The sequence below is a fragment of the Nelumbo lutea genome, chromosome 4, assembly GCF_056320005.1.
Source record: "Nelumbo lutea isolate HS-2025 chromosome 4, American lotus-T2T, whole genome shotgun sequence".
Classification (NCBI taxonomy): Eukaryota; Viridiplantae; Streptophyta; class Magnoliopsida; order Proteales; family Nelumbonaceae; genus Nelumbo; species Nelumbo lutea.
In genome coordinates, this window is record NC_142687.1 from 96822505 (window position 1) to 96847211 (window position 24707).

Sequence of the window (24707 nt, forward strand, 5' to 3'; positions counted from 1 at the left end):
TAGGCTAGCTCGTCCCGTTATCCCGAAATGACCCCCAACTTCGACTTAGAGCCCTCTGGCCCTTGAGATCGGCTTCGATCAGTGTATGGCCCGTTTGAACACTGTTTGAAGAACTTGTACAGCCTTTCATCGGGTACTTCTATATTTTATTTTATGGGAAGATATTACCAATGCAAGATATGATTGTTTGAATCGGAAGATGCCAAGTGTCCTTCCACAAGATTTCCCCATCAGCACGTGTGAAGCTAACAGGACGGACGTTAGCTCCAAATTCCCGCTACTCTCAACTCTTGATCTAGCCTCATCTCTTAATCCTTGCATCCCTCCATCCGAACTAATGGCGAGAACTCCGTCAAAGATGACCACTCCGACAAATACACCAGATGTACTCCCCGTCCCTCTCATCTCATCCCTCTCTAACATCCTTTACATGTTTTTCTAAGTTATTTTTTATCCTTTTTTTTTTCAATACAAAACACAGAAGGGAAGGGAGATCACCGACGACCACCCGACCATTATACAGGTTCAGTTTTTCCCTATTCACTCTCATTTATTTATTTTTATTGCATTAAAACTTGGATTTTCTAATAAAAATAGAAAAAGTGAATTCTATGTAAAAACACCAACATTCAAAATTAAGAACATCCATATTCAATGAACGCCTCAAATTTTGTTCTTTGACGCCCACCTACATTGGCAATGGAACCAGAGCCCGGCGAGAGAACTCTCACTAGGGAACACCGGATCATTTTTCCTCCGGAGCAAGCGCTTCCCCGAGGATTACAGCATGCGAATGCGAGATCTTCCCGTCGCTGGATAGTAGAAGTGTAGAACCGCCAAGCTATTCGATTAGAGCTTGGTTTTATTTCAGCCCTTCTCTTATACAAAAGGAGTAGTGAGGCTTCCCGGGATTACTTGGCAATTTAATTTAAAATAGAATTTCCACCCCTTTCCAAAGCTTGAAGATGAAAGAGAGGCATGCAATCGTTATTCATTAATGGCATTCACCCAGTTCTAGGGTTTGGCTCATAACTCCCAAATTCAAAATTTTCACTTTTTCTTTCTTTTTAATTTAAAAAATTTATTATAAAGACATAACAAGCCATTTAATTTCCCCACATGTGAGCCAAGTGCCCATCTAAAGTATGATGTGTTCCTATACGATTCAAAATGCAATCCAACACACACCAAGGAGACTCTCCACCTCTCATTAACCGCTGTTTAAGATTTAAATAGAGTTGTTTAGAATTTGTTAATCTTTATTAATCTTGGGTCAGACTTGGACTTGGGCGTATTGAGCTTTATAACCCAATTTTCAAGTACAACATATGTATATTACAAATTATTGTCACGGGCTCAAATTTGGTCACGCCAAGCTTGAACTACTTGAGTACCCATGAGTATAACTGTTAAATTTTATAATTCTTAATTTAAAAAATACTATTGTTATTAACAGTAATATTATTAATTAATAAAACTAATATTATTAATTATTAAAAATAGTAATAAAATAATTAATTTAAATACTCGTGAAAATGATTATTAATTTTTAAATTTTAATATTAATAAAATAATCAATTATTATTGGTAATTGATTAATTTGTTGGTTATGTATCTCTAATATTAATTACTAAAAACAGTAATGTATTTTGGTAATTTTTCTTTAATGATGAATATATAAATAATAAATTTTTAATTAAGTTTTGGGAGTTTTTAATTAATCCTGATATTAAAATAGTAATTAAAATACTTAATTTAATTCTTAATAAAAATAATTATTATATTTCAAATTTTAACATTAATTAAATAATTGTGTATTACTGATAATTAATTAATTTGTTGGTAATATATCACTAATTAATTCATTATGAATTATTAATATATCACTAATATTAATCACTAAAAAAATAATATATTTTGGTAGTTTTTAATTAATCATGGATATGAATAATATATTTTGGTATTTTTTAGTTAACCTTGAAAATAATTAATTAAATTTAGTATGAGTTATAATAAATTAAAATGAAATTATTAATTATAAACAATAGGGAATGTACCATTCAATGTAAACGGGTGGTAACCGGGCTAGATAAATGAAAACCAAACCATACCCTATCCAATAAACCACATCACTTTAGTTAAATGGATCGGATAGAGAGAGAGACGTGTCTTAGTTTTTTTTGGGTAAAAGACTTAAACCTCCCCTTAGTTTTAAAATAAATACTAATACCTCCCTTCTAATTTCTAATAATTTCTAATAGGATTTCAACCTCCCTTGTCAGAACAAGATTCCAATAAATTTAATAGAAACAATAAAAAGACTCTTTTATCCTTCATTATTCTTTAAATTTAAAAATTCGCCCAAACAAGCAAATAAAGAATTACCACTATTTTTTTTTTTTGTAGAATGATAAAATTAAATATTAAAATATGAAGGAAATTACATCAAGAGGAACTAAATTCAAGACAAAACCTTTACTCACTACTAGTTGATTGTATCATAACTGGACTTGTTCATGGGCCGGGCTTTGTATATGTATCAACAGAATACACTCAGGCTTGAGCCTGAGCTCGGCCCGACCATTGGGCTTAAGTTTTGACACCGAACCTGGCCCTCATATAAAGCTCGAAACCTAAGCCCAACCCAGCCAGAAATTTGAAAACAGAAAAATATTTCTTTTTTATTCAATAAAAAGTGTTTTATTTATATTAAAAACCTTCGAAACTCAAAAATAATAAACGTTTCACTATTACTTGGAAAAATGAGAAGAATAACAAAGAAAAAATATTGTATATATATATTATTAAATAAAATATATTTTTATTATTTAATATATAATATCAAGTTGGGCTCGGGCTTGAACTGGGCCCTTTTGAGAAAGCCCAGGCCCGAGCCCGCGGACCTAAAATTATGACCAAACCCATGAACAGGTCTAATTATGATTATTATGATTATTATGATGAAGCAGTAGTTGCATAAAAATGATGAAACGCTAAACTGAGTAATAAGAGATTTAGAATCAACAAAAAGGACAATTGGTTCACGAATATGAATATTCCAACTTTTCCGTATGAACCTAATAACAATATGATTTTTTCTAGTCATTAGAATGTGTTTGTCTATAAACTTCTGCACATTTGAAGAGTTTTATACACTGCATACACCACAACTACTACTACATCGATCAACAATAACAGGATTCACCCAACCTCCAAAAACTTCATCTAACAACCAACGATCACACATGCAGTCATATTCCCCTTTCAATATTGAACCATCATAGTAAACTATATTATATCATTGGCTTATCTGTGGATTGATAACTGTATCCCTATCCATCACTCTGATAATCTGATTTTATCACCCTCATGATGTTTCTGTACAACCATGGGACCAGACCGTCATTTTTAAGCCAGTTCACCATCACTTTTGAATCACCTTCCACTGCCAATTTTTTATAGTTGAGAGACCTTGCCAGCCTCAAACTGTGTAGTACAGTAGTTTATTATGCCCTTGCTTTTCCTTGGCCTGTAGGACCTGATTACCAGAATGCAAGGCAGTGAAGGGGGGGGGGGCTGTTTCTGTGCAAACAGCTTATGGGGTAGAAGTCGAGGTAAGATATTTACTAAAATATGTAAGATGACTGTTCCATGTTTCTGCCCAAACAGGAGTACAGGACTTTATTGAAATCTATACTACCTATAAAAGAGCAAATTCCCCTTTTTTTCTGGAATTTTCATTGGATGTTTTCTACTCCTCTTGTCTAAGCACACAGTGGGCATAAAGAGGGCATATATGTCCTTTACTCTCACTTCAGAAACTGCCCACTCATAACTGTTCAGAAACTACCCATTTATAAGTTATAACTGTTTAGAAACTGCCCATGAATTATAAATAGTTTTGTCTTAGAGAAATTGCCATGTGTGAATGCACGCACACGTTTACTAGTATGTATAAGAACCAGCTCAGACTTTTCCTATTTTACTTTTATAATGTGTCTAAGCAAGGGATATTAGGGTGTCAACAATACAAATCTTCTTCCTCCATTTTCTAAGAGCATTTCTTCTGTAAAAGAACAGCTATTACATCTTTTTTCTTTTGATAAATGATGAAGTTTTATTAAGAAAGAGAAGGAATTACATCAAAGTTTTACAAGACAATCATCCAAATAGGGATGCAAGGTGCGACGTTATGTAATTCTCCCTTTAGAAGTGCAACATTTTAGGAGGTTGCCTCTATTTGGATATCTTTGAGTGATTCCTAAAGATATTTCTATGCTATTACAGGAGTGGCCAGTCAGAGATTTCACTAGAAGAGGTAAAATATTATAGTTTCTTCTCTAGCCGAGGGAAGGAAGATGCTAGATCCTAGGTGGTGGTTCAGATGATTGGCAAATAGGAAGGATGCTATATAGATGGGGATCAAGTTAAAGGAATTTATAAGGCTAAATTATCATTCGTTTTTAAAAGAAATGGAGAAGAAAATCTTGTAGGGTTATCCTTTTTGTGCATAACATCTGATCTTTAAGTGTATACTCTTATGATTCTCATCCTGTGACAATTGTATGTCTTTTGTTGAAAATGCTGACTATTAATTTCACGTTGTCAGTCTGAATAGGTCTTTTATTTTAATTTTTTTTTTGTGCAAGGGAGAGAGAGTGGAAATGGAAGTGATAAATATAACCAAATGGTAAATTTATTAACATAGAACTTCTATGCTGTTTGTTGTGTGAATGATTGAGTTTTCTAAAAAACATAACATGATTTTTTTTTCTTTTTATGCATGTAAAAAAAATTCTATAGACAAAGTCTGATACTTTATAAGATTTTTTTTCCATTTATTTTCTCACTGATTAATTATTGTTCTTGATAGTATTTTATGGGTAATTTGTGAAAAGTTCACTTTGAAGATTCAACTTTATCATAACCTGTAATTTGCTTTGTCTTTCTGCATTCTCCCAGGTGGAAAACAATCCATATGATCCTAGTTTAATGGTTTTCATGGACTATAGAGATTACACAAAACCGGCAGTTCAATGCTTGGAAGCAGAATATCCAACATGTCTTTATGTCATGCCCATGTCACCAACAAGAGTTTTCTTTGAGGTTTATTGGATTTAATATAGTTTTGGGTTTCAAAATATATTTTATTTTTATGTTAGTTCAATAACATTTTAAGATGCTTAGAAAATTTTAATTGCAGGAGACTTGTTTGGCCTCAAGAGATGCCATGCCCTTTGATCTGTTGAAGAAAAAATTGATGTCAAGGTTGGATAACATGGGTGTTCGAATAATAAAAACTTATGAAGAGGTAATACTTTAGATGGGATTACAATATCTCTTTGACTGGCTACAATGAAGCTTGACATTTCTATCACTACATTAGAGTATTGGACAATCAACTTGCAGTGTCTCAGATGAGAAATCTCATAGGTGAGCCTGATCATATTCAGGGGCAGAGCCTGTGTGTGTGTGTGTGTTGGGGGGGAGGGGACCTATGAAGTTGATAGGTACTCATGTTCTACCATAGGACCCTTCAAAATTTTAACTTTTAAGAAAATTATGATATAGCAATCATAAAGTTTTTCAAAGTAAATACCCAGTATTGATTTTATTATGACCTTATTGTTGAAGTTATAATTATGATTGTAATGCTGTTTTTTTAATAAGTAAACAAAGTATTTATTGAATCTCAATGAGAATAGGCATTACAAGCATCCCACGGAGAGGCACAAGGTGTTGCCTTTCACACAGAAACTTTAATAGGATAGAAACAAAAATCAATTGCAATTGAGCCCAATACAAACTCTCCCTATTACCCTTGTTTAGCTTGCCCATCTGCCATAACATTAGCAGTTCTCTTAACCCAACAGATTTTCAAGTTCATATTTCTGGTTAGCCAATTAAACTTTTTCATCTCATCTCTAAAACACCAGATTATGGACTCTGGATCTTCAACCACCCTATCATCAATTTTGAGTCCCCTTCGATCTCCACATTTATTAGACCCATCTCACTTGCTATTTGTACCCCTCTCATAGCCGCAAGTAATTCTGCCCTGCTGGAATCTCCCACTCCCACAAGACCAGAAAATAGTGCAATGATACTTCCTTCTTTGTTTCTCAGCACCCCTCTTATGCCTGAAGGGCCCAGATTTCCTTGACTACTCCCATCAAAGTTTAGTTTAACGTGGTCTTCAGCTGGGTGTTCCCAAGGAATCTTTTCTTTTCCTTTTTGGAAGAGCCTCTGGCCACTAACTCCCAATTTCTCTCTATATCATCAAAGGACCAAGATGAAAAAGAATTTGGGGTCCTAAGACAATGTATCACCCTCACCAAAACACAATCTTTTACTGCTTCTATGGTTCTATCCTTTCTTGAAAAGATCCTATTATTTATTTCTTCCCACAGAGTACGTACTATTGCTGCTCTACACTTCTCCACATAATTCTTCCCCTCCTTTTAGTCCAGACAAAGGTAGAAGGGTAGAAAAGCTTATCTACCCCTGTTGGCAAGGACCACTTGCAACCAAAGCAAAGAGAAAAGCCACTCCCAAATATCTACAACAAACAGGACAAGATATTAGTAAGTGGTAACAATTTTTTTCATTGGATTTACATAGAGTGAATCAGTTTGGGGATAAGCACAAGAAGGGTCTTCTTTTTTGTATCATGTCCATGGTGTTGATCTTCCTGTAGGACCTTCCAACAAAAGGCTCCAGATTTTGGTAGGAATAGGCCAACACCACACTTCCTTAATAAGAAAAGGCTGAGGAGGAGAAGACAAACAAAGTGACTTAACAAGAGAAGCACAAGAAAAAGGATCTTTTGGATGAGGAACCTAGATATGTCTATCTGGTTTGGTAGGATCCAAGCAAACATAATCAAGAAGTTGTAGTAACCCATTCAACTCTACCACTTCAGCATTCCTCAACCCTCTTCAGAAACCAAAATCACAATTATGATTTAAAAGAAGGATAGGATGAGCGATAAAGTCCGAAGCACACTTGTTTTTGTACAGTGAAATTGAGTAAGGGGAAGGGAACAAATCTTTTAAGAGTTGAAGAACCAACCCAAAGGTCAAAAACTTTACCGCGCCCCCCCTCCCCCCCCCCCCCCTCCCCCCCCAAAAAAAAAAAAAAGAAAAGAAAAAAATTGACGAAATTGAGAAATTGGTGAAGAATCCTGTGAATTGCTTTCCATGGTGAAGTAAGAGTAGCCCGTTGAGACACTCCTGCATCCCATACAGAGTTCATCCTGCCATGAATGCTAGCTATCACCTCATGCCAAAATCTGTCCATCTCCAATGGCCACCTCCAAATCAAGTTCCCTATTTTGGATCTTTAACCACTATTTCCCATCTCAGCAAGTGATCTTTTTTCTCGTCCTCTGGTTCCTATAGGAAGTCCCTCATTACCTTCTCAATCTTCCTAGCCTCCTTCTGTGGAATCCTGAATGCTGACTGTTAGAATGCTCGGGTCAGGGGTATTTTGGTCATTCTGGATTATCTTCTTGAGAGTGAAAGGTCTATTGTATCTGTGTTTAAGTTATGTGTCCCATCTTCTATGAGGGACAAAATGGTCTTTCCTGTAACTCTATGTTTTTGAATAAATACAAGTGGGTTAGCTAGGGAAGAGTGATTTTGACTCTCTTCTAGTCTGGCCGAACCTTTTCTTTCTTCTTCTTCTTCTCCTTCTTCTTTCTCTTTTCTTTCTTCTTCTCTACTTCAACCTAGAATCTGCTAGGGTTTACTAACATGGTATCAGAGCTGTAAGGTCGTATCCTCATTTCTTTCTTGCTGCTGTTCACTTTCTGGGTTCGCCGCCAACTGTCACAGTCATCTTCGTCCTTTTTGACTGACCTGAGTGGAGGTTCGATAAGGGGTTGAAAAGGAGCTGTCGTTTTGTGGGCCTGGAGGTGAGTATGCCTCCGGTCGTTGCTGTGGTGGTCGTTGGAGTGGTATACTAAACCCTCTATTCAGTATCGAAGATGAGTGAATGTGAACAGGTATGAACACTACTGTTGTTTGTCCAAGTAAGGAACTGCGAATGTTTCCTTTTGTTTCAAAAGTTGGTTGTGGTGGTGCTCAGTCTGACTGATATGGATCTCAGTCGTGTTCCTCTGCATTTCTCTTCGTATGTATGTTGAAAGAAGAATTGTCGACTGCTGAAGTTCACCACAGCAGTAGATTGGTGGTGGTTGTGTCGTGGTGATTGGTGTATCTATGTTTCAAAATATTTAAAAGTGATCTCCTATACCTTGTGTGTAATCAGTTCTGCAGTGTGCAGCCCAAGTGTTTGATGTGAAGACTGAGAGATTTCAGCCTTAGTGTGTGGTGTGTAATGTGTACTTAAAGAAGCTGGAATTGGTGTTATAAGTGGGATAAGTCTTGTGAAAGAGTGTGAGGTTGTGTTGTATATTTGAAGGAGAAATAATTAAGATGGTTTCATTTGAAAATGGGGATGATAACAAAACAGGTGTCATGCTTTCTCCAGACTATTTAAGTGTTCAAATGACATCCGTCAAGTTGAATGGTGAGAATTATGTACCATGGGCAAAATCTATGGAGATGTTCTTGAAGGCCAAGAGGAAGGTAAAACATGTAAGAGAGGAGAAACCTCCCTCTGATTCCCCTAGGTTCAGTGACTGGGAACAAGTAGATGCACAGATAATGACATGGCTCTGGAACAGCATGGAACCAAAGATTAGTGTGAACTTCATGTTCCTAGATACAGCTAAGGAAATCTGGGATCATGCTAAGAAGTTATACTCTGGACAAGACAATACAACTAGGGTGTATCAGTTGTACTAAGAGTATTTCAATTTGAAGCAAGGGAGTCAAAGCTTAGAAGAGTACTATGCAAGTTTGAGGAACATTCGTAATGAGCTTAATGTGTATCATCCTCTAACATCAGATGTTAAGATCCAACAACAACAACGTGAGTAGCTTGATGTGACAAGGTTTCTTGTGGGGTTGAAGGCTGAGTATGAGCTTGTTAGAGCACAAATATTGGGAGGATCTGCTCTTCCCTCACTTGAAGAAGTCTTTGCTCGTCTTAAGAGGACATCTATTGAGTCGGGAGAACATTCTTCTCTCTCCGACAGATTTGGTTTGGTAGTGACTAAAGGGGGTGGTCGTGGAAATAGAAGTGGTGGTGTCAGGAGTGGACTCCCAAGCAACCGTGGTGGTCACATGTTTAGCAGGGCTAGGGGCCGGACTGGAGGCCGAGACTCAGGGGGAGGCCCGGGAAGAGGAAGGAGTAATACTCAGAGAAAGAATACACATTGTGGTTTAGAGGGGCACACAGTTAATTTCTGCTATGATTTGCGTGGTGCACCCAACACTTGGGCTAACCATGCTAGGACTAAGGGTAGTGACACAATTACTGCCCCAATCCTCTCCACATCTACTTGTGCTTCTGAGAAGGAAATGGTGAGTATACCACGTGAAGTATATGAGCGGTTCATTCAAGCATCTCAGCAGAACACCGCTACACTTGCCCATTCAGGTATGGCTTGCTTAGCTTCCAAAGACTCACACTGGATCATTGACTCCGGGGCCTCGGACCATATGTCTGGGACTCATGATGTATTTTCTTCCCTTTCCCACTCCTCCACACCTCAAACAGTTACACTTGCTAATGGTTCTACATCTCCTATCTATGGTGTTGGTGATGTTAATCTCTCATCCTTGCCTTTATCATCTGTTTTATATGTTCCTAAGTTTCCTTTTAACCTTATGTCTGTCAGTAGATTAACCAAGTCTCTTAATTGTTCTGTAACCTTCTACCCTTCTTCTTGTGTGTTTCAGGATCTCAAGACGGGGAGGAAGATTGGTGGAGGGCATGAAGCAGGTGGATTATATTACCTTGATGGTGGCGGTCCTCCAGTAGCCTTTCAGTCATCTCTTACTCCTCTTCAATGGCACTGCAGACTTGGTCACCCTTCTCTCAAGGCCTTGAAGTTACTGGTTCCTTCCTTGAGTCATCTTTCATCATTAGATTGTGAGTCATGTCAATTGGGTAAACATCATAGAGTCTCATTTAGTCCAAGAGTTGATAGCCGTGTCTCAAGTCATTTCTCTTTAGTTCATTCCGATGTATGGGGTCCAATTAAAGTGGTGTCATACAATGGGTATAAGTATTTTGTAATCTTTGTTGATGACTTTTCAAGGATGACATGGATTTATCTTATGAAAGATCGTAGTGAGTTGTTCCCCATTTTTCAAAAATTTTATGCTGAAATACGCACTCAATTTGGTGTTCATATTAAAATTCTTCGCTCCGATAATGCCAAAGAATACAACTCTTCACCATTTCAGCAATACCTAGAACATCATGGGATCATTCATCAAACTTCTTGTGCCTACACCCTACAACAGAACGGTGTAGCTGAACGAAAAAATCGATATCTTGAAACTGCTCGATCCTTGATGATTAATATGAATGTCCCAAAACATTTTTGGAGTGATGCTGTTCACACATCCTGTTTTCTGATCAATCGGATGCCCATGTCAATCCTTGGAAGTCAATCCCCTTTCTCCGTGTTGTTTTCCACTTTATCTCCATTTTCTCTTACCCCAAGAATCTTTGGTTGTGTTTGTTTTGTTCAACACTTGGGTCCTGGGTTAGACAAGCTAGATGCTCGAGCTACTAAGTGTATCTTTCTTGGCTACTCAAGGACTCAGAAAGGGTATAGGTGTTACAACCCAAAATCCTATAAATCGTTTGTGTGCTCTGATGTCACCTTCTTTGAGTCAGTTCCGTTCTTCTCAGGTGTTGGGGTCTTTTCCTCTTCCTCTGTGGTTCCCCTTCCTGTACCTGTTGTGGACATCCTTCTAGTAGCTCATGTTTCTACTGCAGATGCACATCCTATGCCTGTTACTACTGAGAAGCCGCCAATCACTCAAGTGTATACCTGTAGAAGTGCATCGGGCCCTCCTCCACTTCAGCCCCTGTCGACAGATCCTGCTACTGCTCCTTCTCCTTCAAATCCTGATCTTCCTATTGCTCTGTGAAAAGGTAAACGTACTTGTACTTCTCACCCCATTTCACACTATGTTTCTATTACTCATCTTTCTACTTCTCATTGCAAATTTATATCATTACTCTCATCTGTTCCCATTCCCAAGACTGTCCAGGAAGCTCTTGCCTCCCCAGGGTGGCGGCAAGCCATGGAAGAACTCTCTGCTCTACAACATAATCACACATAGGAACTCACCGCTCTTCCTTCTGGTAAGCACACAGTTGGGTGTAAATGGGTTTACACAGTGAAGTTTCTTCCTAATGGCAGTGTGGAGCGATTGAAAGCGAGGTTGGTGGCCAAGGGTTATTCTCAGATGTATGGTGTGGACTATATGGAGACATTTTCTCCTGTGGCTAAGATTAGTTTAGTTCGGGTGCTGATTTCATTAGCTGCTATGTATGATTGGCCTCTTGTACAACTTGACATAAAAAATGCCTTCCTACATGGTGATCTAGTTGAGGAGGTGTATATGGAGCAACCACCAGGGTTTGTTGCTCAGGGGGAGTCTGGCAAAGTGTGTAGGCTCAAAAAGGCAATTTATGGACTGAAACAATCTCCACGTGCTTGGTTTGGCAGGTTTAGTGAAGTGATGAAAACCTTTGGGATGAAACAATGTCAGGTTGATCATTCTGTATTCAACTATAACTCAAAGGATGGGAAAATCTTGCTAGTTGTGTACGTGGATGATATTGTCATAACTGGGAGTGATAGCAATGGAATCAACAGGTTGAAGAAATTCTTACAGGATCACTTCAATACGAAAGTTTTGGGGAAGCTGAAATATTTCCTAGGAATAGAGGTTGCGAGGTCAAAACATGGGATCAACCTATGTCAGAGAAAATATGTTCTTGATCTACTTGAAGAAAGATTGTTGTTAGGTGCTAAACCAGTAGAGACTCCTATGGAACTCAATGCCAAGCTGAGTGTTGATGCGGGTGAAGAGTTTGATGATCCTGGAAGATACAGAAGGTTGGTGGGCAAATTGAACTACTTGACCATTACCCGACCAGATATATCATTTGCTGTGAGTGTGGTGAGCCAGTTTATGCAACATCCTCGGGTTCCTCACTGGGAAGCTGTTCTGAGAATTGTTAGGTACCTAAAAGGTGCTCCAGGTCATGGTTTGTTATACCAAAGTGGAGGAACTCTTGAGATAGTAGGGTACACAGATGCTGACTAGGCTGGTTCTATATCAGATAGGAGATCAACTACAGGGTATTGTACCTTCCTCGGTGGCAATCTTGTAACTTGGAAGAGAAAGAAACAAACAGTGGCGGCAAGAAGTAGTGCAGAAGCAAAGTACAGGGCTATGGCCCATACCACATGTGAGCTAGTATGGGTGAAGAACTTGCTTCAAGAGATGGGATTCTCAATTGACAAACCCATGAAACTATATTGTGATAACCAAGCCGCTGTTCACATCTCTTCCAATCCCGTCTTTCATGAGAACTAAGCATATTGAGGTTGATTGTCACTTTGTAAGAGATAAAGTGATAAGTGGGGTGATAACCACATCTCATGTGAGCTCAGGAAATCAGTGGGCAAATCTTCTCACAAAGGGATTGTCTCGGGGAAGAATAGATTACATTTGTAACAAGCTGAGACTATATGATATACTCTCCAGTTTGAGGGGGAGTTTTAGAATGCTCGGGTCAGGGGTATTTTGGTCATTCTGGATTATCTTCTTGAGAGTGAAAGGTCTATTGTATCTGTGTTTAAGTTATGTGTCCCATCTTCTATGAGGGACAAAATGGTCTTTCCTGTAACTCTATGTTTTTGAATAAATACAAGTGGGTCAGCTAGGGAAGAGTGATTTTGACTCTCTTCTAGTCTGGCCGAACCTTTTCTTTCTTCTTCTTCTTCTCCTTCTTCTTTCTCTTTTCTTTCTTCTTCTCTACTTCAACCTAGAATCTGCTAGGGTTTACTAACACTGACAAAAAATATAAGCGTAGGTTTGCCAGGGTTGATCTAATTAGAGTAATCCTCCCACCCAAGGATATGTAATTCTTCTTCCACACTGCTAGCCTTTTTGCACACTTTTCTAATATTGGAGAACAAAATCTACTCTCCTTGGGATTTGCACCTAAAGGAAGCCCCAGATAGGTCAAAGGCCAACTAGAGATGGAACACTCAAGCCTTTCCACAATAGCCTCTAATTCTCTATCCTCCAAATTAATCCCTGCAATGCAGTTCTTTTCAAAATTGCCCAATCATCCTTTGTTCACTCCCTCCACAAGTATTAGATTATCATGAAGTTAGTAAGTTGACTATATTTCTAACTTCTTTTTTTATTATTTACTCTTCAAAAAAGTTATAAATATGGTCAACTTTAACATGACAAGATAATTATGGTTTAGTACCTAAAAAGAAGGTAATTGCAGCCCTTAATTTAAGGAAAGCACATGATCCAACCTCTTTATTCTCAGTTTTCTTCTAAAGTTTCAAGGAGGCATATAATCCTGCTTATTTATTTATTTATTATTATATTTATTAAAAATAAATTTTTATTTTCGGTGACTCTGATTCTAAATATTATATCTCTCAAGAAAATGTTTAAAAGGTAAAGATAAAGAAAACATGAAGAAAGAAACCCTATATTTTAAGAAACCCAATATGGTCCACTGATCTCTATTTGTGTCTTCTCTATCTCTATGTGTTTTGTGTTTAACTCTAAAAATTGCTATATTGCTCACTCCTATTATCAACATTTTTACATCATAGTGGTGAAGTCTTTATTTTTCCCAAGCTTAGTATAGAAGCTATTATGCTTGACACAACATTTTCATCATGTGATGTTGTTGTGTTGATTTCAGTGACTTGCTTATTTACAGTGGCATTTTATTCATTTATAGTTTTTATCTTTTATACATGTCAATGACCTTATATTAAAATCATTATATATGTTGTGAATTGGGTTATGCCTGGTCCAGTTATGGACTTGTAGTACCAAAATCATATTTAAAGACATATAATTTGCTTGTCAGCATTGGGCTGCTTGTCCTTTGTCCTACACTTCTCTCTGGATTGTATGGTTTTTTATTACTATCTACTTTTTTACTATCTACTTTTTTCATTTAATATTTTACCAAACCGGCGGCCTCTTTTATGCATAAGAATGGCCACTTAGTGCAAAAATTGCCAAATGATAGGTCCTTGTCCAGTCTATCCCTCCCAAGACCCTAGATAGCCGGCACCAACATTGGCTAATGGCCCTTTTGTCTCTGTTACAGTTAGAGATTTTATAGGAAATCTTAAGATAGTCAATTGCAAATTGTGTTAGAATATCAAAGATTTGAAAGACTAGAAATTTGACAATTTTCTTTATTGTACTTATAGTTTTCAAATTCTAATTTATTGACGTTTTGAAACTAGGATTATATTTTTAACTGATCATGCAATTAAAAAATTTAAAAACATTAAAACATAACTAATAGGTACTAATGGGCAGCTATACTCTTGATGGTTAAACACATTTTCCAAAAGCAGGTCAGCTAGGGTATTTTTCTGAATGACCCTACTACCTATTTCTGCCATGTGGTTGATAGGATTTATCCATTCGATAGGGAAACATCTAGTTCAGCCATTTATCACTCCCCTAGTCCATATCAGCCCTATTTCCATTGTATTAGTGTTCTCCATAAAGTTTGTAGATTGTCAAGACTGCTATTCAGTCTTGATCACTAAGAGAGTTCAGGTTCGATGAGAAGAGAATGTGAAGAAGATGTAGATGAAAGAGTGGTGGAAGAGCAATAGAACACAGAATTTTAGGAGAAGAACAGAATGTCAATATTCTGCCGCCGCCACTTTAAGTTAGTATATATAGGTTATGCTAGTTACATGAAAGGACATATCTGCCCTTGGTGTTTACATCATAACTGCTAACAAATAACAAACAATATAAAACTGAAACTAGAGATAACAGAACAGAAAAATAACCACAGCTGTGACTAGCTACATTCTACCCTACGGACAGAGTGGGACCACAGTTGTGGGGCCCATATCACTGTTCTCTACACTCCCCCTCAAGTTGGGAGTACTGTTCATCATTCCCAACTTGGATGGATCCGCCTCTAGCTTCTTTCTTGATACGACTTTAGTAAGAATGTCTGCTAGTTGCATACTGGATGTGATGTAAGGGAGGCATACTTCTTGAGATGAGACCCTCTCTCGCACAAAATGACGGTCAACTTCAATGTGTTTGGTTTTGTCATACTGTACTGGATTATGTGCTATATTAATGGCAGCTTGATTATCATAGTACATCATCAGGGGCTTCTCATACTCAATACCCAACTCCTCAAGTAGAGATCTTAGCCATAGGATTTCATTCACTCCATTGGCCATAGACTTGTATCCTACTTCAACACTTGACCGGGAGACAACACTTTGTTTCTTACTTCTCTAGGAGACAAGGTTTCCTCCCACAAAGGCACAATATCCCGAGGTAGACCTTCTGTCATCAACACTCCCAGCCCAATCTGCATCAGTATAAACCTCCAAGTTCATGTGGTTGTTGTTCTTGAAAAGTATGCCCTTACCTGGGCATCTCTTCAAGTAAGCTAAGATTCTTTCTGCCGCAAGAAGATGTGTGGTTCTAGGAGAATGCATGTATTGGCTGACAACACTAACAGCATAGGTAATATCTGGCCGAGTGAGGCAGAGATATAGGAGCTTTCCTACCAGTTGCTGGAACATAACTTTGTCTTCCAGAAGCTCCCCACTCTCGGCACTAATCTTGTGATTCTGTTCAATTGGTGTATCTGCAGGCTTAACACCTAAATTTCCAGTTTCTGTCAACAGGTCTAGGACATATTTCCTCTGAGATATAAAGATCCCCTGTTTGGATCTAGCAACCTCAATACCCAAAAAATACCGAAGTACACCAAGGTCCTTCACCTCAAATTCTTGGTGAAGAAGCTGTTTAAGAGACTCAATCTCATGGCTATCATTCCCTGTGACTACAATATCATCAACATATACTGCCAATAGTGTCAAAGAGGACTCCACCCTCTTTATGAATAGGGTATGATCTGACTGGGCCTGTACATATCCAAACTTCACAAGTGCTAGTCTGAATCTATCGAACCAAGCCCTAGGTGACTGTTTCAAATCATACAAAGCCTTGTTGAGCTGGCAGACCTTCTTACCTACTTCTGCATCATAGAATTCAGGAGGCAAACGCATGTAAACTTCTTCCTGCAGATCTCCATTCAGAAAGGCATTTTTCACGTCCATTTGGTATAAAGGCCAGGTGTGACTTGCTGCAAGAGACAAGAGAACTCGAATAGTAGTCATCTTGGCTACCGGTGCAAATGTCTCCAAGTAATCTATGCCATAAGTCTGTGTAAACCCTCTTGCAACTAACCGAGCTTTGTACCTCTCAATAGATCCATCTGCATTATGCTTCACCGTAAATACCCATCTGCATCCAATTGGTTTCTTTCCTTTTGGCAAATCAACTACCTCCCAGGTGTTGTTCTTCAACAGAGCATCCATCTCAACTTGCATTGCATCTTTCCATTCAGGGACGGATAGGGCTTCTTGCACTATTCTTGGAATAGAGACATTGGAAATGGAGCTAAGGTAGGACTGTAGGTAGGAGATAGACGATCATAGGATAAAAAGTGGGAAATACAGAGGGCTGTGGATGTGGTACAATGTCGTTTCCCTTTACAGACTGCAATTGGAAGGTCAAGATCATCTATAGGGGAAGTCTCTGTAGGCTCTGGGACTGAAGTATCTGGACCTGGAGCTACAGATGAGATTGGAGCTGGTCTGGATTGCTGATGATTAGGATCAACCTGCCTGCACCGCCTGTGATAAACCCTCAACTCCTGATCCCGCTGACCACCCTCACCATTGCAGCTTTCCCTCAACTCCTGATCCCTCAACTCCTGATCCCTCTGACCACCCTCACCATTGCGGTTCTCATCGCCCAAAGGAATAGGTAAAGGAACTGCCCCACTGTCACTGCTCTCTCCCTGAAGACAAGAACTCAAACCCCCACTCTCACTACTCTCCCCCTGAGGGGCAACCCGAGGATAATAGGGTGTCCCCTCAAAGAAAGTGACATCCATAGCGACAAACTTCCTCCCGGAGACAGGATCGTAACAGCAATAACCCTTTTGAGTTTGTGCATAACCAAGGAAGATGCATTTGGAGGCTTTGGGTTTGAACTTGGAGGGATGGGGTCCGAGAAGCTGAACAAAGCAAGTGCAACCAAATGTCTTAAGGGGAATAGAAAACAAGTCCTTACGTGGGTGTAGAAGCGAAAAAGGAGATCGCATATCAAGGACCTTGGAAGGGACCCGATTAATAAGGTATACTGTCGTGAGGATAGCATCCCCCCAGAAGCGAATAGGGACATTGGAAGTAAACTTGAGGCTTCTAGCCACTTCCAAAATGTGCCTATTCTTCCTCTCGGCAACTCCATTCTACTGAGGTGTATGAGGGCAAGAGCTCTGGTGGATAACCCCATGATGAAGAAGATAAGATGTCAATGATTTGGCAAAGTATTCCTTTGCGTTATCAGATCGAAGAACTTTGATCTTGGCATCAAACTGGGTTAGAATCATTTGGTGAAAATTTTGGGTCAGGGAAGGTACCTCATCTCGTGAACGCATGAGATAAACCCAAGAAAACCGGGTATGGTCATCAACAAATAATAAAAAATATCTGTAACCACCCATGGAAGGGATATGATAAGGCCCCCAAACGTCAGTATGAACAATATCAAAAGAATTATCACTCTTTTTATTACTCAATAAATAAGGCTTTCTACAATGCTTAGCAAACTCACAACTTTCACACTGTAGTTGAGACAACTCAATAGACTCAAATAAAGTAGGAAACAGACTCTGCAAAGATCGAAAAGACAAATGACCTAATCGGTTATGCCAAAGCATAACCGGACTCACACTCTGAGAAACAAAAGATAACTTCTCTACTGACTCTCCCTGACGGAACCGCTCCCCGAGTAGATAGATCCCATTCGTCTCACGGCCAGTCCCAATCACCTTCTGCGTCTCCAAGTCCTGAAAAACACATCGGTCAGGGAAGAAGGTTACTGAGCAGTTCATATGCTTGGTAATACTACTGACTGAAAGAAGGTTAGTATCAAGCTTAGGCACATGCAAAACAGATGATAGGGACATAGTATCTGAAAGCTTGATGTCACCCTTCCCAGAAATAGGAACCAGGGAGCCATCAGCAATAGATACCTTATCTCTACCAGAAGACAAATGGTAAGTAGTAAATAGTGAAGGCAAGCTAATCATGTGATCAGATGCACCTGAGTCTATTACCCAACAAGGCTCAGTAGTACCTGGAGCTGAGGCATGATAGGCTGAAGCTCGAGTACCTGAATGGGCGAAGGCAGATGTGACAGGGGCTGATGGAGGCTGTGGTGGCTGAGTTGAATTTCCTACCTCCTTTTCTAGCTGTATTAGGGCAGCCCGAACTGCAGCTAAGGTCTCCAAAAATGTTCCTTTTGTGCCAGATGAGGATGTTGAATCAGTGTTCATGGCTACATGAGCAGTGCCCTTCTTATTTCTTAACTTCGCAGGAACCAAGTGATGATGCAGTTTCCAACATGTCTCTTTTGTATGTTTGGGTTTCATACAATGTTCACATACTACATCCTTCTTGTCTTCCTTCCTCCTGTCCTTCTCTGAATCACCCCCTGATTTGGGTGTAGCCGCTACAAAGGCTGATACGGGTTGCATCATAACCTTCCTTCTGGTTTCTTCACTGTGTACAAATGAGTAGGCCTGAGAGAGAGTCGCACTGTGTCTAGTCAAAATCTGCTGCCTCACAATATCATATTCTGGGTTCAGTCCCGCCAGGAACTCAAACACTCTGTTTGTCTCAATGTGCTTTCTATGGGTCTGAGCATCTTTGGGACTCTCCCACTCAAGAGTCTCTAAGTGATCAATCTCATGCCACAGGGGCTTCAAGGTAGAGAAGTAGACTGATACCGGTTTCTCTCCTTGTTTAAGGGTGTTCACTTCACATTTCAATTCATATGCTCTGGCAACATTAAGGGGTTGGGAGTAAGTTTCTTTCATAACATTCCATATCTCCTTGGCTGTCTTTGCCCACAAATAGTTCCGGCTAATATGAGGCTGCATAGAATTACACAGCCATGTCATAACCAAGTAGTTTTCTTGCATCCACTTGGTATATGTCGGGTCTCCCTTGGAAGGTTTTCATATCTCCCAGGAGGTACCATAATTTACCTCTTCCACCAATAGCCATCATGGCTAATTGGGCCCATTCCAAATAGTTTGATCCATCAAACTTTACGGTCGTAATCTGACCACCCATCTCAGAAACACCACCATAACTGTTGTTCCCAAGATTGCTTTCTGCTTGAATCTTAGACTCCATTTCTGTCAAGTCTCAAAAACAGTACTTGAGTCACCAATCACAATCAAAACAGTATAGGCCTGATCTGTATTGTCAGTGCACAAAACCGAAGTAATTCTGATCTGAAACCAACTAGCCAACACAGCAGTAGCTGTCCGTAGATCTCTAACCCTCTTAGAACTCTGAGAACAGCTTTAAAACAAAACTGATATGCTAGGGAAAGTTAGGGTTTTAATCAGTCCTGAAAGGAAGCAATTCAGTCGCACAGTCCAAACTGAATAGATGAGCTTGCAGTAATAAGAAACCCTAGAATCTGATTGGACCTACCAATCAACTTAAGAGTAGCTCTAGGTAGATCACAGGGTTCAGTCAACCACTAGGGCTTGCCGCATATCACTTTCAAACCCTAGAGTAGAGAGAACACAGTTTGGTTCAGGGTTTGCTGTAAAACCCTAGGAAATCGAAGAGAGAAAGAGCTAGAATGGTTCGACCTTCCCCTCCAGATAGGTCCAACCTATCTTCTCTGAAAGAACTTTTGTTAAAAAAGTAACAACTTACAAGGAAAAATAGTTCGCTGCCTTCTAGGGTTACCTGAACCCTAGTCTTCTCTCATCCTTCCTGACCACCAACACTCTGCAACCCTAGCAAGTTTCCAACAGCTGCTAGTAACAACAGGAACATGTAGTAGCCCTTTTGAGCTCCCAAATACATTCCCATATTGAAGACTCCAGGGTCATTTGACCTGACTAGCAGACATGTTCGCTATGTATATGGACAAAAAGGCTTGAACATCATTATTTTTTCTGGGCACTACCTGGAATGTAGATGTAACCATTGAGTCTTTTGTGTAGGAGTGGTCCTATATACCTGTTGGTGGATCATTACCACATACAGAGCAAAAGAATTTAGCATTTGGTGCTGCAGCTAGCATGGTGCATCCAGCTACAGGTAGAAAACAATGACATTATCAATATCCGCTTATTTTCCTAATTATTTGTATTAAATTGGTGCCCCTCTGTTTTACTTTTTCCAAACAGGCTATTCAGTTGTGAGATCTTTATCAGAGGCTCCAAAATATGCTTCTGTAATTGCAAATATGTTGATGCAAGGAATGGATTCCAAGCATGTAATGACTCCTGATAAGAACATTGGAAATATTTCAATGCAAGGTACTTATGTGGTTAATATCAACCCTTGGTCATACTGATAAAAAGTCATTGTTTATTCTGTTAGGAATAACTGGTACTCCATTCGTCATCATGAAGGGCCATTAACCAATGCTGGTTTTCAATATCCAGGGTCTTTTACTGATAAATTTTTACCAGTAATTAAATAATTGCAAATATAATTCCTTATTGGTAAAAGTGTAATAATGAAGCAATTAAAAAGGTTGAAGATGCATGGTCTTATTTGGGCATACCTATGTCTAATGTATATGTTGCTTCTGACAGAAAAAACCATTTATAGTTGATATAAACCGGCAAATATGACGAAACAAACATTAGATTAATTTTAAATTTTTATGAGGTAAGGTGGAATTTATTTAGATATATTATTATAAGTATATGTACAAGTGTGTATCTAAATGCAAGGTTCTTTTTTCATCTTCTGGACCTTTTAAAAACAATAAAACATTTTTTCAAACCCCAAAATTTACTCCTGGCGGAGGGTTGCCACTATTTATTTTATTAATCAGAAAAGGAGGGAGGGGATACATAAATACCCATACAATATGACCTGCATTTCAGAATTATGACAACAGAAATGCCTGGAGCTCATTAAATAAAAGCAAAAGAAAAAAACACTACACTTTCTAAATATATATATATATATATATATATATATATGTTTGAAACTTGCATCCTGGGTAAAACAAAGGCATGCAGCTCTTTTTTTTTTTTTTATAATTCGGTCTTAGGCCTGACTACCCCCTAAAAATATAAAAAATCCAAAACCTTGAGTAGTTAGCGTGTTGGGGTGTAATTGGAATGATATGATATGCCTGATACATAGCGGAATTTTGATCCTTGGTTTTGTTCTATTTTTTTGAGAAATTTTTAAGTTGGATATACTTACCTAGCATTGGAACATCAAATTGAATATTAATTAAAGGCACTATTTTAAGTGTCAAATAAGTGGGCAAATGAGCAATCAACCAAAGTAATACAACCAGGTGGTAGGTGTTCAACACAATCATCATAAGTATATATTTCTCTCTCAAGAACAATGTTGCTTTCCCTGGGTAGTCTTCACCATTTGGTGCAGTATAACTGACATAAATTGTTCTACTACTGGATGCATGATGTAAAAATCTTCTAACTACATTTTCATTATCAGCTTGGAGTTCTCTTTGGCCACAAGAAAGGAAACGTCAGAGATCATTTTTTTCTCTTTGGACTGGCATTAATTTTGCAATTGGATATTGAAGGCATCAGAACATTCTTTCACACTTTCTTCCGTTTACCTAATTGGTATGATCAAATCTCCAACTTTTTACTCTTACAATCATACGACATGTGTACATGATTGCATGCAGCATGTGTAATCTTCTATATAAGTTTGGATGCATGCACAGTATAGTTTTATGTGTGAGTCTACATTTGTGCAAAGACACGAGGATGAACTCTAGCATGGAAGTTCATGTTTCTCTGTAAGAAACAAATGACTTTTTTTCTTCTGGCAGACTAAATGACATTTAAATCCTGATCTATTCCATCTGCAAAACAAAATAATGGGACTTGGTAGTTGTTGAGGATATAATAAGGGAGGATAATTTTTCTTTTACAACTTGAAGTGTTAAAGTACTTCAGTTTTAACCCCCTCATGAACTATAAAACTTGTTTTGAGATGCTGATCAAGCAACTCAATTAATCAGATGAAAAAGAAAATATACAGAAGAAGTTAGTGCACAAGCACTCCTCATATAATCCTTCGTCTAACCCCATGGCTTCTCCTCTCCAAACTGATGGGTTACCCAATACATATCCTTACAGACCTTTAGCACAAGTGGTTTGACCCCCTAGTACATCTCTTTTCTGCTAAACACCCTCACTGGCTTATCTGTCAAGGAATTTGCTCACCATTTGTCCTCTGAACACATCTAAAAATAGAATTCATGATGATTCCAAGTATCTAGCCTCCCTAATAGTGTATCTGTACTCTCTACTGCCGTGGTCCAGACTGTCTCCTTGCATCCATATAATTGCCAGCTGAGATTTTTTCTTCTCCTGAAAATTGCTCTACCCTAGAGGGTGCCCAATATCAGCCCTTGAAATAATGATAGGGATTCAGCTCTTATCAGTCATTAGCCCATTGAAATTTCACCTTGACTCTTTAAAGGCTTCACCAATTCCTGAACTTCCTGAATTCCTTTGCTGCAACCATTTGAAATTCAGCTAAATGGCATTTTCAAAAGGACCAGGGCTTGAGGGGTACTGGATTGTCTTGCTGAAGAAGAAGATATATGCTGCCATCTTCTGATTATTTCATCTGTAGAGAATGCTTTGATTTGAACCCCCACCAGTTCTGAACAGACAGGCACCATTGATCATTCTATTTATGTCTCTTTGTTTGCTCCTTGCTAGGAAAAAAAGCCTTGCATTTTCATTCCAAACTGTCCAAAAGACTGCTGTTCTGGTGCACCTCAATTTCTTTTGGAATAGGAAAATGATGGCCTTAATTAACTGTCAATGTCCCTAGGGGCTGTTCACCTGAAAGACAGAAAAAGAAATGGGCCTGAGATACCAAATATAAATAGCAGGAGATTAGCAAGAGAATTTGGAATTTATTTTGGATGCATTCTAGAGTCATAGTAGATAGTAGTTACATTTTAGTATAAAAGGAAGATTTCTAAACTTACTATAGAAGGGATTTAAATCTAATCCTGCTGGTTTAGTGCCCCTGATGAATTAATGGTTTTTATCAAGATTATGCCTGCAAATGTGATTAAAAACTACTCATGTAGTGCTGTGTAGCTAATACATGCATATGACGAAACATGACATGTAACCTTCTGTTGTGTTAATTGTAATACAGGTATAGACTAATTCTTTTTTATGAATAAGGTGAGAGAAGAAGAAAATAGAAGAAAAAAGAGAAGAGTACAAACTCTCTCTCTCTCTCTCTAATTAGAGAGATTCTTTGTATAATGTTAAAATTATCCAGAATTACAAGTAATTCCCCCAGTGAGGTTGATACCTCTCTTCCTTGGCTATATATTTTTATTCCTAAAATAACCCTTCCTCATAGAAACTCCAGTCAAGCTGGTACCAGCTAACAATACCCTAGAGATTTTCTTGAATAAGTCAATTTGAGGATTTCAACATGCTGGCACTAGCTCTTACACCACACCTGTAGGGATCCAATAAGCTTGATTGTACTCAGGGTGATACTTTCGGCTCCTCCCATGGCAAGACAAGTTTTCAATTAATTAGATGGTACTCGTGGTGGCTCAAATCTCATACAAATGCGGTACTCATGGAAGCCCATGGCTCTTAACTAAGACACAACTCTTTTTCTAGGCATATAAAATTACTCTAAAATTATCTAGAAATTCTTAAAAAACATGTAATTCAAGAATAACAAAGCAAATGGCACAAGATCCCATACAATGGGGGTGAATGTATGGAGAAGATACCAGTTCAGTTGGCACTTGGAGTTTGGGATTTCTATGCTTAGCCAATTTGGGAAAACAGCTACTGCTGTGTTCCCTTGGAAACTTTTTCTTTCTTTCTTCCTTTTTTTTGTTGTTTTGACTGCATAATACACCTAATTTGAATCATATATTTGACAATTAAGAATCATGGAAGAGACATGTAGTCTGAGCAAGAACCCATAGTAACAAAACGAAGCTGCTAATACAAAGGTCTGCAAAGTGAAACGGGGAACAATAATAGCTTATGAATATTAACTGCTTTCTTAACAAATGCTACAAGCTATCTGCAAATGAGCAAGTCCTTGTCGGTTTGCCTTTCTACTTATGGTAGAATGATAAATGGAGGTGTCTTTCTTGCAGGATGTGGCAGGGTTTTCTTGGTTCTACCCTGTCATCATCAGACCTCATAGTGTTTGCTTTTTATATGTTTGTTATGGCACCGAATAGCATGAGAATGTGCCTAATTAGACATCTTCTTTCTGATCCTACTGAATCAACTATGGTGAGAACTTTTATGACTTTATAATTTGAGTGCTGATGAGGGTGGATTTGGCCCTCCAATGACATTGTGACACATGGCACCTCAGAACAACTAGGTGATACCCGGGACCACTCAGGCAACAACTTCCCAAGTTGATGGTGTCCAACCTGGCGGCCTGGCCC

General features: G+C 38.5%; 1 pseudogene across 1 annotated transcript; it reads left to right on the forward strand.

Annotated features, from left to right (window-relative positions):
• The first annotated feature begins 116 nt into the window (after positions 1-116).
• LOC148862043 (lycopene epsilon cyclase, chloroplastic-like) lies at positions 117-24707 on the forward strand (annotated as a pseudogene). The gene is made up of 8 exons (XR_016095028.1): positions 117-385; positions 482-523; positions 4963-5106; positions 5204-5311; positions 20242-20338; positions 20428-20559; positions 21728-21861; positions 24405-24707. The product of XR_016095028.1 is annotated as a lycopene epsilon cyclase, chloroplastic-like (transcript).